General features: G+C 51.7%; 1 protein-coding gene across 1 annotated transcript in view; it reads left to right on the forward strand.

The window, feature by feature from the left end:
* The window catches only part of LOC141258053 (phospholipid scramblase family member 5-like), a 179,627-nt gene that overhangs the window by 99,526 nt on the left and 64,863 nt on the right, over nucleotides 1–15,238 (forward strand). The gene's annotated exons all lie outside the window — the stretch shown is intronic.

The raw sequence follows: 15,238 nt of genomic DNA on the forward strand, positions 1-15,238 counted from the left end.
ATCCCCCCTCAGTAATACTGCCCCTGCACTGTAACAATCCCCCCTCAATAATACTGCCCCCTGCACTGTAACAATCACCACACAGTAATACTGCCCTCTGCACTGTAACAATCCCCCTCAGTAATAATGCCCCTGCACAGTAACAATCCGCCCTCAGTAATACTGCCCCCTGCACTGTAACAATCCCCCCTCAGTAATACTGCCCCTGCACTGTAACAATCCCCCCTCAATAATACTGCCCCCTGCACTGTAACAATCACCACACAGTAATACTGCCCTCTGCAGTGTAACAATCCCCCCTCAGTAATACTGCCCCCTGCACTGTAACAATCACCACACAGTAATACTGCCCCTGCACTGTAACAATCACCACACAGTAATACTGCCCTCTGCACTGTAACAATCCCCCCTCAGTAATACTGCCCCCTGCACTGTAACAATCACCACACAGTAATACTGCCCCTGCACTGTAACAATCACCACACAGTAATACTGCCCTCTGCACTGTAACAATCCCCCCTCAGTAATACTGCCCCCTGCACTGTAACAATCCCCCCTCAGTAATACTGCCCCCTGCACTGTAACAATCACCACACAGTAATACTGCCCTCTGCACTGTAACAATCCCCCCTCAGTAATACTGCCCCCTGCACTGTAACAATCCCCCCTCAGTAATACTGCCCCTGCACTGTAACAATCCACCCTCAATAATACTGCCCCCTGCACTGTAACAATCACCACACAGTAATACTGCCCTCTGCACTGTAACAATCCCCCCTCAGTAATACTGCCCCCTGCACTGTAACAATCACCACACAGTAATACTGCCCCCTGCACTGTAACAATCACCAAACAGTAATACTGCCCTCTGCACTGTAACAATCCCCCCTCAGTAATACTGCCCCCTGCACTGTAACAATCACCACACAGTAATACTGCCCCTGCACTGTAACAATCCCCCCTCAGTAATACTGCCCCTGCACTGTAACAATCCTTGCTCAGTAATACTGCCCCTGAACTGTAACAATCCCCCCTCAGTAATACTGCCCCCTGCACTGTAACAATCCCCCCTCAGTAATACTGCCCCCTGCACTGTAACAATCCTCACTCAGTAATACTGCCCCCTGCACTGTAACAATCACCAAACAGTAATACTGCCCCCTGCACTGTAACAATCCTCACTCAGTAATACTGCCCCCTGCACTGTAACAATCACCAAACAGTAATACTGCCCCTGCACTGTAACAATCACCAAACAGTAATACTGCCCCCTGCACTGTAACAATCACCACACAGTAATACTGCCCCCTGCACTGTAACAATCACCAAACAGTAATACTGCCCCTGCACTGTAACAATCACCAAACAGTAGTACTGCCCCCTGCACTGTAACAATCACCAAACAGTAATACTGCCCCCTGCACTGTTACAATCCCCCCTCAGTAATACTGCCCCTGCACTGTAACAATCACCAAACAGTAATACTGCCCCCTGCACTGTAACAATCACCAAACAGTAATACTGCCCCCGGCACAGTAACAATGCCCCCTCAGTAATACTGCCCCCTGCACTGTAACAATCCCCCCTCAGTAATACTGCCCCCTGCACTGTAACAATCCTCCCTCAGTAATACTGCCCCCTGCACTGTAACAATCCCCCCTCAGTAATACTGCCCCCTGCACTGTAACAATCCCCCCTCAGTAATACTGCCCCCTGCACTGTAACAATCCTCCCTCAGTAATACTGCCCCCTGCACTGTAACAATCCCCCCTCAGTAATACTGCCCCCGGCACTGTAACAATCACCACACAGTAATACTGCCCCCGGCACTGTAACAATGCCCCCTCAGTAATACTGCCCCCTGCACTGTAACAATCCCCCCTCAGTAATACTGCCCCCTGCACTGTAACAATCCCCCCTCAGTAATACTGCCCCCTGCACTGTAACAATCCCCCCTCAGTAATACTGCCCCCTGCACTCTAACAATCCTCACTCAGTAATACTGCCCCCTGCACTGTAACAATCCCCCCTCAGTAATACTGCCCCCGGCACTGTAACAATCCCCCCTCAGTAATACTGCCCTCTGCACTGTAACAATCCCCCCTCAGTAATACTGCCCCCTGCACTGTAACAATCCCCCCTCAGTAATACTGCCCCCGGCACTGTAACAATCCCCCCTCAGTAATACTGCCCCCGGCACAGTAACAATGCCCCTTCAGTAATACTGCCCCCTGCACTGTAACAATCCCCCCTCAGTAATACTGCCCCCTGCACTGTAACAATCCCCCCTCAGTAATACTGCCCCTGCACTGTAACAATCACCACACAGTAATACTGCGCCCTGCACTGTAACAATCCTCACTCAGTAATACTGCCCCCGGCACTGTAACAATCACCACACAGTAATACTGCCCCCGGCACTGTAACAATGCCCCCTCAGTAATACTGCCCCCTGCACTGTAACAATCCCCCCTCAGTAATACTGCCCCCTGCCCTGTAACAATCCCCCCTCAGTAATACTGCCCCTTGCACTGTAACAATCCCCCCTCAGTAATACTGCCCCCTGCACTGTAACAATCCTCACTCAGTAATACTGCCCCCTGCACTGTAACAATCCCCCCTCAGTAATACTGCCCCCGGCACTGTAACAATCCCCCCTCAGTAATACTGCCCCCTGCACTGTAACAATCACCACACAGTAAAACTGCCCCCTGCACTGTAACAATCCTCACTCAGTAATACTGCCCCTGCACTGTAACAATCCCCCCTCAGTAATACTGCCCCCTGCACTGTAGCAATCCCCTCTCAATAATACTGCCCCCTGCACTGTAACAATCCCCCCTCAGTAATACTGCCCCCGGCACTGTAACAATCCCCCCTCAGTAATACTGCCCCCTGCACTGTAACAATCCCCCCTCAGTAATACTGCCCCCTGCACTGTAACAATCACCACAAAGTAATACTTCTCCCTGCACTGTAACAATCCCCCCTCAGTAATACTGCCCCCGGCACTGTAACAATCCCCCCTCAGTAATATTGCCCCCTGCACTGTAACAATCCCCCCTCAGTAATACTACCCCCTGCACTGTAACAATCCTCCCTCAGTAATACTGCCCCCTGCACTGTAACAATCCCCCCTCAGTAATACTGCGCCCTGCACTGTAACAATCCTCACTCAGTAATACTGCCCCCGGCACTGTAACAATCACCACACAGTAATACTGCCCCCGGCACTGTAACAATGCCCCCTCAGTAATACTGCCCCCTGCACTGTAACAATCCCCCCTCAGTAATACTGCCCCCTGCACTGTAACAATCCCCCCTCAGTAATACTGCCCCCTGCACTGTAACAATCCCCCCTCAGTAATACTGCCCCCTGCACTGTAACAATCCTCACTCAGTAATACTGCCCCCTGCACTGTAACAATCCCCCCTCAGTAATACTGCCCCCGGCACTGTAACAATCCCCCCTCAGTAATACTGCCCTCTGCACTGTAACAATCCCCCCTCAGTAATACTGCCCCCTGCACTGTAACAATCCCCCCTCAGTAATACTGCCCCCGGCACTGTAACAATCCCCCCTCAGTAATACTGCCCCCGGCACAGTAACAATGCCCCCTCAGTAATACTGCCCCCTGCACTGTAACAATCCCCCCTCAGTAATACTGCCCCTGCACTGTAACAATCACCGCACAGTAATACTGCGCCCTGCACTGTAACAATCCTCACTCAGTAATACTGCCCCCGGCACTGTAACAATCACCACACAGTAATACTGCCCCCGGCACTGTAACAATGCCCCCTCAGTAATACTGCCCCCTGCACTGTAACAATCCCCCCTCAGTAATACTGCCCCCTGCCCTGTAACAATCCCCCCTCAGTAATACTGCCCCCTGCACTGTAACAATCCCCCCTCAGTAATACTGCCCCCTGCACTGTAACAATCCTCACTCAGTAATACTGCCCCCTGCACTGTAACAATACCCCCTCAGTAATACTGCTCCCGGCACTGTAACAATCCCCCCTCAGTAATACTGCCCCCTGCACTGTAACAATCCTCACTCAGTAATACTGCCCCTGCACTGTAACAATCCCCCCTCAGTAATACTGCCCCCTGCACTGTAGCAATCCCCTCTCAATAATACTGCCCCCTGCACTGTAACAATCCCCCCTCAGTAATACTGCCCCCGGCACTGTAACAATCCCCCCTCAGTAATACTGCCCCCTGCACTGTAACAATCCCCCCTCAGTAATACTGCCCCCTGCACTGTAACAATCACCACAAAGTAATACTTCTCCCTGCACTGTAACATTCCCCCTTCAGTAATACTGCCCCCGGCACTGTAACAATCCCCCCTCAGTAATATTGCCCCCTGCACTGTAACAATCCCCCCTCAGTAATACTGCCCCCTGTACTGTAACAATCACCACACAGTAATACTGCCCCCGGCACTGTAACAATCCCTCCTCAGTAATACTGCCCCCTGCACTGTAACAATCACGACACAGTAATACTGCCCCCTGAACTGTAACAATCGCCACACAGTAATACTGCCCCCTGCACTGTAACAATCACCACACAATAATACTGCCCCCGGCACTGTAACAATCCCCCCTCAGTAATACTGCCCCCGGCACTGTAACAATCCCCCCTCAGTAATATTGCCCCCTGTACTGTAACAATCACCTCACAGTAATACTGCCCCCGGCACTGTAACAATGCCCCCTCAGTAATACTGCCCCCTGCACTGTAACAATCCCCCCTCAGTAATACTGCCCCCTGCACTGTAATAATCCCCCCTCAGTAATACTGCCCCCGGAACTGTAACAATCCCCCCTCAGTAATACTGCCCCCTGCACTGTAACGATCCCCCCTCAGTAATACTGCCCCCTGCACTGTAACAATCCCCCCTCAGTAATACTGCCCCCTGCACTGTAACAATCACCACACAGTAATACTGCTCCCTGCATTGTAACAATCCCCCCTCAGTAATACTGCCCCCGGCACTGTAACAATCCCCCCTCAGTAATACTGCCCCCTGCACTGTAACAATTCTCACTCAGTAATACTGCCCCCTGCACTGTAACAATCTCCCCTCAGTAATACTGCCCCCGGCACTGTAACAATCACCACACAGTAATACTGCCCCCGGCACTGTAACAATGCCCCCTCAGTAATACTGCCCCCTGCACTGTAACAATCCCCCCTCAGTAATACTGCCCCCTGCACTGTAACAATCCCCCCTCAGTAATACTGCCCCCTGCACTGTAACAATCCCCCCTCAGTAATACTGCCCCCTGCACTCTAACAATCCTCACTCAGTAATACTGCCCCCTGCACTGTAACAATCCCCCCTCAGTAATACTGCCCCCGGCACTGTAACAATCCCCCCTCAGTAATACTGCCCTCTGCACTGTAACAATCCCCCCTCAGTAATACTGCCCCCTGCACTGTAACAATTCCCCCTCAGTAATACTGCCCCCGGCACTGTAACAATCCCCCCTCAGTAATACTGCCCCCGGCACAGTAACAATGCCCCCTCAGTAATACTGCCCCCTGCACTGTAACAATCCCCCCTCAGTAATACTGCCCCCTGCACTGTAACAATCCCCCCTCAGTAATACTGCCCCTGCACTGTAACAATCACCACACAGTAATACTGCCCCCGGCACTGTAACAATGCCCCCTCAGTAATACTGCCCCCTGCACTGTAACAATCCCCCCTCAGTAATACTGCCCCTGCACTGTAACAATCACCACACAGTAATACTGCCCCCGGCACTGTAACAATGCCCCCTCAGTAATACTGCCCCTGCACTGTAACAATCCTCACTCAGTAATACTGCCCCCGGCACTGTAACAATCACCACACAGTAATACTGCCCCCGGCACTGTAACAATGCCCCCTCAGTAATACTGCCCCCTGCACTGTAACAATCCCCCCTCAGTAATACTGCCCCCTGCCCTGTAACAATCCCCCCTCAGTAATACTGCCCCTTGCACTGTAACAATCCCCCCTCAGTAATACTGCCCCCTGCACTGTAACAATCCTCACTCAGTAATACTGCCCCCTGCACTGTAACAATCCCCCCTCAGTAATACTGCCCCCGTCACTGTAACAATCCCCCCTCAGTAATACTGCCCCCTGCACTGTAACAATCACCACACAGTAAAACTGCCCCCTGCACTGTAACAATCCTCACTCAGTAATACTGCCCCTGCACTGTAACAATCCCCCCTCAGTAATACTGCCCCCTGCACTGTAGCAATCCCCTCTCAATAATACTGCCCCCTGCACTGTAACAATCCCCCCTCAGTAATACTGCCCCCGGCACTGTAACAATCCCCCCTCAGTAATACTGCCCCCTGCACTGTAACAATCCCCCCTCAGTAATACTGCCCCCTGCACTGTAACAATCACCACAAAGTAATACTTCTCCCTGCACTGTAACAATCCCCCCTCAGTAATACTGCCCCCGGCACTGTAACAATCCCCCCTCAGTAATATTGCCCCCTGCACTGTAACAATCCCCCCTCAGTAATACTACCCCCTGCACTGTAACAATCCTCCCTCAGTAATACTGCCCCCTGCACTGTAACAATCCCCCCTCAGTAATACTGCGCCCTGCACTGTAACAATCCTTACTCAGTAATACTGCCCCCGGCACTGTAACAATCACCACACAGTAATACTGCCCCCGACACTGTAACAATGCCCCCTCAGTAATACTGCCCCCTGCACTGTAACAATCCCCCCTCAGTAATACTGCCCCCTGCACTGTAACAATCCCCCCTCAGTAATACTGCCCCCTGCACTGTAACAATCCCCCCTCAGTAATACTGCCCCCTGCACTGTAACAATCCTCACTCAGTAATACTGCCCCCTGCACTGTAACAATCCCCCCTCAGTAATACTGCCCCCGGCACTGTAACAATCCCCCCTCAGTAATACTGCCCTCTGCACTGTAACAATCCCCCCTCAGTAATACTGCCCCCTGCACTGTAACAATCCCCCCTCAGTAATACTGCCCCCGGCACTGTAACAATCCCCCCTCAGTAATACTGCCCCCGGCACAGTAACAATGCCCCCTCAGTAATACTGCCCCCTGCACTGTAACAATCCCCCCTCAGTAATACTGCCCCTGCACTGTAACAATCACCACACAGTAATACTGCGCCCTGCACTGTAACAATCCTCACTCAGTAATACTGCCCCCGGCACTGTAACAATCACCACACAGTAATACTGCCCCCGGCACTGTAACAATGCCCCCTCAGTAATACTGCCCCCTGCACTGTAACAATCCCCCCTCAGTAATACTGCCCCCTGCCCTGTAACAATCCCCCCTCAGTAATACTGCCCCCTGCACTGTAACAATCCCCCCTCAGTAATACTGCCCCCTGCACTGTAACAATCCTCACTCAGTAATACTGCCCCCTGCACTGTAACAATCCCCCCTCAGTAATACTGCCCCCGGCACTGTAACAATCCCCCCTCAGTAATACTGCCCCCTGCACTGTAACAATCACCACACAGTAAAACTGCCCCCTGCACTGTAACAATCCTCACTCAGTAATACTGCCCCTGCACTGTAACAATCCCCCCTCAGTAATACTGCCCCCTGCACTGTAGCAATCCCCTCTCAATAATACTGCCCCCTGCACTGTAACAATCCCCCCTCAGTAATACTGCCCCCGGCACTGTAACAATCCCCCCTCAGTAATACTGCCCCCTGCACTGTAACAATCCCCCCTCAGTAATACTGCCCCCTGCACTGTAACAATCACCACAAAGTAATACTTCTCCCTGCACTGTAACAATCCCCCCTCAGTAATACTGCCCCCGGCACTGTAACAATCCCCCCTCAGTAATATTGCCCCCTGCACTGTAACAATCCCCCCTCAGTAATACTGCCCCCTGCACTGTAACAATCACCACACAGTAATACTGCCCCCGGCAATGTAACAATCCCTCCTCAGTAATACTGCCCCCTGCACTGTAACAATCACGACACAGTAATACTGCCCCCTGCACTGTAACAATCACCACACAATAATACTGCCCCCGGCACTGTAACAATCCCCCCTCAGTAATACTGCCCCCGGCACTGTAACAATCCCCCCTCAGTAATATTGCCCCCTGTACTGTAACAATCACCTCACAGTAATACTGCCCCCGGCACTGTAACAATGCCCCCTCAGTAATACTGCCCCCTGCACTGTAACAATCCCCCCTCAGTAATACTGCCCCCTGCACTGTAATAATCCCCCCTCAGTAATACTGCCCCCGGAACTGTAACAATCCTCCCTCAGTAATACTGCCCCCTGCACTGTAACGATCCCCCCTCAGTAATACTGCCCCCTGCACTGTAACAATCCCCCCTCAGTAATACTGCCCCCTGCACTGTAACAATCACCACACAGTAATACTGCTCCCTGCATTGTAACAATCCCCCCTCAGTAATACTGCCCCCGGCACTGTAACAATCCCCCCTCAGTAATACTGCCCCCTGCACTGTAACAATTCTCACTCAGTAATACTGCCCCCTGCACTGTAACAATCTCCCCTCAGTAATACTGCCCTCTGCACTGTAACAATCCTCACTCAGTAATACTGCCCTCTGCACTGTAACAATCCCCCCCCAGTAATACTGCCCCCGGCACTGTAACAATCCCCCCTCAGTAATACTGCCCCCTGCACTGTAACAATTCTCACTCAGTAATACTGCCCCCTGCACTGTAACAATCCGCCCTCAGTAATACTGCCCCCTGCACTGTAACAATTCTCACTCAGTAATACTGCCCCCTGCACTGTAACAATCCCCCCTCAGTAATACTGCCCCCTGCACTGTAACAATCACCACACAGTAATACTGCCCCCTGCACTGTAACAATCACCACACAGTAATGCTGCCCTCTGCACTGTAACAATCCTCCCTCAGTCATACTGCCCCCGGCACTGTAACAATCCCCCCTCAGTTATACTGCCCCCTGCACTGTAACAATCACCACACAGTAATACTGCCCCCTGCACTGTAACAATCACCACACAATAATACTGCCCCCGGCACTGTAACAATCCTCCCTCAGTCATACTGCCCCTGGCACTGTAACAATCCCCCCTCAGTAATACTGCCCCCTGCACTGTAACAATCACCACACAGTAATACTGCCCCCTGCACTGTAACAATCACCACACAGTAATACTGCCCTCTGCACTGTAACAATCCCCCTCAGTAATACTGCCCCTGCACTGTAACAATCTCCCCTCAGTAATACTGCCCCCCGCACTGTCACAATCCCCCCACAGTAATACTGCCTCCTGCACTGTAACAATCCACACTCAGTAATACTGCCCCTGTACTGTAACAATCCCCCCTCAGTAATACTGCTCCCTGCACTGTAACAATCATCACACAGTAATACTGCCCCCTGCACTGTAACAATCACCACACAGTAATACTGCCCCCGGCACTGTAACAATCACCACACAGTAATACTGCCCCCTGCACTGTAACAATCACCACACAGTAATACTGCCCCCTGCACTGTAACAATCACCACACAGTAATACTGCCCCCGGCACTGTAACAATCACCACACAGTAATACTGCCCCCTGCACTGTAACAATCACCACACAGTAATACTGCCCCCTGCACTGTAACAATCCGCCCTCAGTAATACTGCCCCCTGCACTGTAACAATCCCCCCTCAGTAATACTACACCTTGCACTGTAACAATCCCCCAGTAATACTGCTCCTGCACTGTAACAATCCCCCCTCAGTAATACTGCCCCCTGCACTGTAACAATCCCCCCTCAATAATACTGCCCCCGGCACTGTAACAATCCCCCCTCAGTAATACTGCCCCGGCACTGTAGCAATCCCCCCTCAGTAATACTGCCCCCTGCACTGTAACAATCCCCCTCAGTAATACTGCCCTCTGCACTGTACTGACCCCCCTCAGTAATACTGCCCTCTGCACTGTAACAATCCCCCCTCATTAATACTGCCCCCTGCACTGTAACAATCTCCCCTCAGTAATACTGCCCCCTGCACTGTAACAATTCCCGCTCAGTAATACTGCCCCCTGCACTGTAACAATCACCACACAGTAATACTGCCCCCTGCACTGTAACAATCCCTCCTCAGTAATACTGCCCCTGCACTGTAACAATCCCCCCTCAATAATACTGCCCCCTGCACTGTAACAATCACCACACAGTAATACTGCCCTCTGCACTGTAACAATCCCACCTCAGTAATACTGCCCCTGCACTGTAACAATCCGCCCTCAGTAATACTGCCCCTGCACTGTAACAATCTCCCCTCAGTAATACTGCCCCCCGCACTGTCACAATCCACCCACAGTAATACTACCCCCTGCACTGTAACAATCCCCCCTCAGTAATACTGCCCCCTGAACTGTAACAATCCCCCCTCAGTAATACTGCCCCCTGCACTGTAACAATCACCACCCAGTAATACTGCCCCTGCACTGTAACAATCCCCCTCGGTAATACTGCCCCCTGCACTGTAACAATCTCTCCTCAGTAATACTACACCTTGCACTGTAACAATCCCCCAGTAATACTGCCCCTGCACTGTAACAATCCCCCCTCAGTAATACTACCCACTGCACTGTAGCAATCCCCCCTCAGTAATACTGCCCCCTGCACTGTAACAATCCCCCTCAGTAATACTGCTCTCTGCACTGTACCTACCCCCCTCAGTAATACTGCCCTCTGCACTGTAACAATCCCCCCTCAGTAATACTGCCCCCTGCACTGTAACAATCTCCCCTCAGTAATACTGCCCCCTGCACTGTAACAATCCCCCCTCAGTAATACTGCCCCCTGCACTGTAACATTCCCCCCTCAGTAATACTACCCCCGGCACTGTAACAATCACCACACAGTAATACTGCCCTCTGCACTGTAACAATCCCCCCTCAGTAATACTGCCCCCGGCACTGTAACAATCACCACACAGTAACACTGCCCCCTGCACTGTAACAATCCCCCCTCAGTAATACTGCCCCTGCACTGTAACAATCCGCCCTCAGTAATACTGCCCCTGCACTGTAACAATCCGCCCTAAGTAATACTGCCCCTGCACTGTAACAATCCGCCCTCAGTAATACTGCCCCTGCACTGTAACAATCACCACACAGTAATACTGCCCCCTGCACTGTAACAATCCCCCCTCAGTAATACTGCCCCTGCACTGTAACAATCCCCCCTCAATAATACTGCCCCCTGCACTGTAACAATCACCACACAGTAATACTGCCCTCTGCACTGTAACAATCCCCCCTCAGTAATACTGCCCCCGGCACTGTAACAATCACCACACAGTAACACTGCCCCCTGCACTGTAACAATCCCCCCTCAGTAATACTGCCCCTGCACTGTAACAATCCGCCCTCAGTAATACTGCCCCTGCACTGTAACAATCCGCCCTCAGTAATACTGCCCCTGCACTGTAACAATCTCCCCTCAGTAATACTGCCCCTGCACTGTAACAATCTCCCCTCAGTAATACTGCCCCCCGCACTGTCACAATCCCCCCACAGTAATACTGCCCCCTGCACTGTAACAATCCCCCCTCAGTAATACTGCCCCCTGAACTGTAACAATCCCCCCTCAGTAATACTGCCCCCTGCACTGTAACAATCACCACCCAGTAATACTGCCCCTGCACTGTAACAATCCCCCTCGGTAATACTGCCCCCTGCACTGTAACAATCTCTCCTCAGTAATACTGCCCCCTGCACTGTAACAATCCCCCCTCAGTAATACTGCCCCCTGCACTGTAACAATCCTCACTCAGTAATACTGCCCCCTGCACTGTAACAATCTCCCCTCAGTAATACTGCCCCCTGCACTGTAACAACCCCCCCTCAGTAATACTGCCCCCTGCACTGTAACAATCCCCCCTCAGTAATACTGCCCCCTGCACTGTAACAATCCCCCCTCAGTAATACTGCCCCCTGCACTGTAACAATCACCACACAGTAATACTGCTCCCTGCATTGTAACAATCCCCCCTCAGTAATACTGCCCCCGGCACTGTAACAATCCCCCCTCAGTAATACTGCCCGCTGCACTGTAACAATTCTCACTCAGTAATACTGCCCTCTGCACTGTAACAATCCTCACTCAGTAATACTGCCCTCTGCACTGTAACAATCCCCCCCCAGTAATACTGCCCCCGGCACTGTAACAATCCCCCCTCAGTAATACTGCCCCCTGCACTGTAACAATTCTCACTCAGTAATACTGCCCCCTGCACTGTAACAATCCCCCCTCAGTAATACTGCCCCCGGCACTGTAACAATCCCCCCTCAGTAATACTGCCCCCTGCACTGTAACAATTCTCTCTCAGTAATACTGCCCCCTGCACTGTAACAATCCCCCCTCAGTAATACTGCCCCCTGCACTGTAACAATCACCACACAGTAATACTGCCCCCTGCACTGTAACAATCACCACACAGTAATGCTGCCCTCTGCACTGTAACAATCCTCCCTCAGTCATACTGCCCCCGGCACTGTAACAATCCCCCCTCAGTTATACTGCCCCCTGCACTGTAACAATCACCACACAGTAATACTGCCCCCTGCACTGTAACAATCACCACACAATAATACTGCCCCCGGCACTGTAACAATCCTCCCTCAGTCATACTGCCCCTGGCACTGTAACAATCCCCCCTCAGTAATACTGCCCCCTGCACTGTAACAATCACCACACAGTAATACTGCCCCCTGCACTGTAACAATCACCACACAGTAATACTGCCCCCTGCACTGTAACAATCCCCCTCAGTAATACTGCCCCTGCACTGTAACAATCTCCCCTCAGTAATACTGCCCCCCGCACTGTCACAATCCCCCCACAGTAATACTGCCCCCTGCACTGTAACAATCCACACTCAGTAATACTGCCCCTGTACTGTAACAATCCCCCCTCAGTAATACTGCCCCCTGCACTGTAACAATCACCACACAGTAATACTGCCCCCTGCACTGTAACAATCACCACACAGTAATACTGCCCCCGGCACTGTAACAATCACCACACAGTAATACTGCCCCCTGCACTGTAACAATCACCACACAGTAATACTGCCCCCTGCACTGTAACAATCACCACACAGTAATACTGCCCCCGGCACTGTAACAATCACCACACAGTAATACTGCCCCCTGCACTGTAACAATCACCACACAGTAATACTGCCCCCTGCACTGTAACAATCCGCCCTCAGTAATACTGCCCCCTGCACTGTAACAATCCCCCCTCAGTAATACTACACCTTGCACTGTAACAATCCCCCAGTAATACTGCTCCTGCACTGTAACAATCCCCCCTCAGTAATACTGCCCCCTGCACTGTAACAATCCCCCCTCAATAATACTGCCCCCGGCACTGTAACAATCCCCCCTCAGTAATACTGCCCCGGCACTGTAGCAATCCCCCCTCAGTAATACTGCCCCCTGCACTGTAACAATCCCCCTCAGGAATACTGCCCTCTGCACTGTACCGACCCCCCTCAGTAATACTGCCCTCTGCACTGTAACAATCCCCCCTCATTAATACTGCCCCCTGCACTGTAACAATCTCCCCTCAGTAATACTGGCCCCTGCACTGTAACATTCCCCCCTCAGTAATACTACCCCCGGCACTGTAAAAATCCCCCCTCAGTAATACTGCCCCCGGCACTGTAACAATCCCCCCTCAGTAATACTGCCCCTGCACTGTAACAATCCCCCCTCAATAATACTGCCCCCTGCACTGTAACAATCACCACACAGTAATACTGCCCCCTGCACTGTAACAATCCCCCCTCAGTAATACTGCCCCTGCATGTAACAATCCGCCCTCAGTAATACTGCCCTTGCACTGTAACAATCACCACACAGTAATACTGCCCCCTGCACTGTAACAATCCCTCCTCAGTAATACTGCCCCTGCACTGTAACAATCCCCCCTCAATAATACTGCCCCCTGCACTGTAACAATCACCACACAGCAATACTGCCCTCTGCACTGTAACAATCCCACCTCAGTAATACTGCCCCTGCACTGTAACAATCCGCCCTCAGTAATACTGCCCCTGCACTGTAACAATCTCCCCTCAGTAATACTGCCCCCCGCACTGTCACAATCCCCCCACAGTAATACTACCCCCTGCACTGTAACAATCCCCCCTCAGTAATACTGCCCCCTGAACTGTAACAATCCCCCCTCAGTAATACTGCCCCCTGCACTGTAACAATCACCACCCAGTAATACTGCCCCTGCACTGTAACAATCCCCCTCGGTAATACTGCCCCCTGCACTGTAACAATCTCTCCTCAGTAATACTACACCTTGCACTGTAACAATCCCCCAGTAATACTGCCCCTGCACTGTAACAATCCCCCCTCAGTAATACTACCCACTGCACTGTAGCAATCCCCCCTCAGTAATACTGCCCCCTGCACTGTAACAATCCCCCTCAGTAATACTGCTCTCTGCACTGTACCTACCCCCCTCAGTAATACTGCCCTCTGCACTGTAACAATCCCCCCTCATTAATACTGCCCCCTGCACTGTAACAATCTCCCCTCAGTAATACTGCCCCCTGCACTGTAACAATCCCCCCTCAGTAATACTGCCCCCTGCACTGTAACATTCCCCCCTCAGTAATACTACCCCCGGCACTGTAAAAATCCCCCCTCAGTAATACTGCCCCCGGCACTGTAACAATCCCCCCTCAGTAATACTGCCCCTGCACTGTAACAATCCCCCCTCAATAATACTGCCCCCTGCACTGTAACAATCACCACACAATAATACTGCCCCCTGCACTGTAACAATCCCCCCTCAGTAATACTGCCCCTGCACTGTAACAATCCGCCCTCAGTAATACTGCCCCTGCACTGTAACAATCACCACACAGTAATACTGCCCCCTGCACTGTAACAATCCCCCCTCAGTAATACTGCCCCTGCACTGTAACAATCCCCCCTCAATAATACTGCCCCCTGCACTGTAACAATCACCACACAGTAATACTGCCCTCTGCACTGTAACAATCCCCCCTCAGTAATACTGCCCCCGGCACTGTAACAATCACCACACAGTAACACTGCCCCCTGCACTGTAACAATCCCCCCTCAGTAATACTGCCCCTGCACTGTAACAATCCGTCCTCAGTAATACTGCCCCTGCACTGTAACAATCCGC

The sequence above is a fragment of the Phyllobates terribilis genome, unplaced genomic scaffold (assembly GCF_046119375.1).
Source record: "Phyllobates terribilis strain yellow unplaced genomic scaffold, ASM4611937v1 Scaffold_3__8_contigs__length_932513732, whole genome shotgun sequence".
NCBI classification, from domain to species: domain Eukaryota; kingdom Metazoa; phylum Chordata; class Amphibia; order Anura; family Dendrobatidae; genus Phyllobates; species Phyllobates terribilis.